Source organism: Bos indicus, chromosome 6 (assembly GCF_029378745.1).
Source record: "Bos indicus isolate NIAB-ARS_2022 breed Sahiwal x Tharparkar chromosome 6, NIAB-ARS_B.indTharparkar_mat_pri_1.0, whole genome shotgun sequence".
Taxonomy (NCBI): Eukaryota; Metazoa; Chordata; class Mammalia; order Artiodactyla; family Bovidae; genus Bos; species Bos indicus.
Genome location: NC_091765.1, coordinates 5,604,042 through 5,605,679, shown reverse-complemented (window position 1 = coordinate 5,605,679; position 1,638 = coordinate 5,604,042).

The window sequence follows — 1,638 nt, the reverse complement described above, 5'->3', positions numbered from 1 at the left end:
TCAGTCCTATATGACTATTTGTGACCACATGAACCACAGCACGCCAGGCCTCCCTGTCCATCACCAACTCTCAGAGTTCACTCAAACTCATGTCCATTGAGTTGGTGATGCCATCCAACCATCTCATCCTCTGTCGTCCCCTTCTCTTCCTGCCTTCAATCTTTCCCAACATCAGGGTCTTTTCAAATGAGTCAGCTCTTCGCATCAGGTGGCCAAAATATGAGTAACAATACAGAACATTTTTTCTCAAGAGATTTTTTTTCTCTGTAGATATTTATTGAGTAATATTTATCTTGTGATGTGATACTGTGTAGCTGCAAGAGAGAAAAAATAACCTTGCTTTGCCAGGGAAATCTAATTGGGAAGCCAATACACAAAAATACCTGCAAATAAGGAGGTATCAGATGAGAACCAAGTGAATATATGCAGCAAATGCACAACGATTTCCAAGATAACTATGGGAGTGTTTATTGGAAGACAAGTTTAAGAGTGCTTCGAACTGGTTGGCAAGATGGGTGGTGGTTAGGGAAGGTTTAATGGTGAATACTAAGTTCAATTTGAGTCATAAAGTAGGGAAATAACCTTTTTTAGATGTGAACTTCCAGATGTTCAAGCTGGTTTTAGAAAAGGCAGAGGAACGAGAGATCAAATTGCCAACATCCGTTGGATTATCGAAAAAGCGAGAGAGTTCCAGAAAAACATCTACTTCTGCTTTATTGACTATGCCAAAGCCTTTGGCTGTGTGGATCACCACAAACTTGAAAATTCTGAAAGAGATGAGAATACCAGACCACCTGACCTGCCTCCTGAGAAATCTGTATGCAGGTCGGGAAGTAACAGAATTGGATATGGAACAACAGACTGGCTCCAAATAGGGAAAGGAGTACGTCAAGGCTGTATATTGTCACCCTGCTTATTTAACTTCTATGCAGAGTACATCATGAGAAACGCTGGGCTGGATGAAGCACAAGCTGGAATCAAGATTGCCAGGAGAAATATCAATAACCTCAGATATGCAGATGACACCACCCTTTTGGCAGAAAGCAAAGAACTAAAGAGCCTTGATGAAAGTGAATGAGGAGAGTGAAAAAGTTGGCTTAAAGCTCAACATTCAGAAAACTAAGATCATGGCATCTGGTCCCATCACTTCATGGCAAATAGATAGGGAAACAGTGGAAACGTGACACGATTTATTTTGGGGGGGGCTCCAAAATCACTGCAGATGGTAATTGCAGCCATGAAATTAAAAGACGCTTACTTCTTGGAAGCAAAGTTATGACCAACCTACACAGCATATTCAAAAGCAGAGACATTACTTTGCCAACAAAGGTCCATCTAGTCAAGGCTATGGTTTTTCCAGTAGTCATGTATGGATGTGAGAGTTGAACTGCAAAGAAAGCTGAGCGCTGAAGAATTGATGCTTTTGAACTGTGTTGGAGAAGACTCTTGAGAGTCCCTTGCACTGCAAGGAGATCCCACCAGTCTATCCCAAAGGAAATCAGTCCTGAATATTCATTGGAAGGACCAATGTTGAACCTGAAACTCCAATAGTTTGGTCACTTGATGCGAAGAACTGACTCATTTGAAAAGACCCTGATGCTGGGAAAGATTGAAGGTGGGAGGAGAAGGGAACGACAG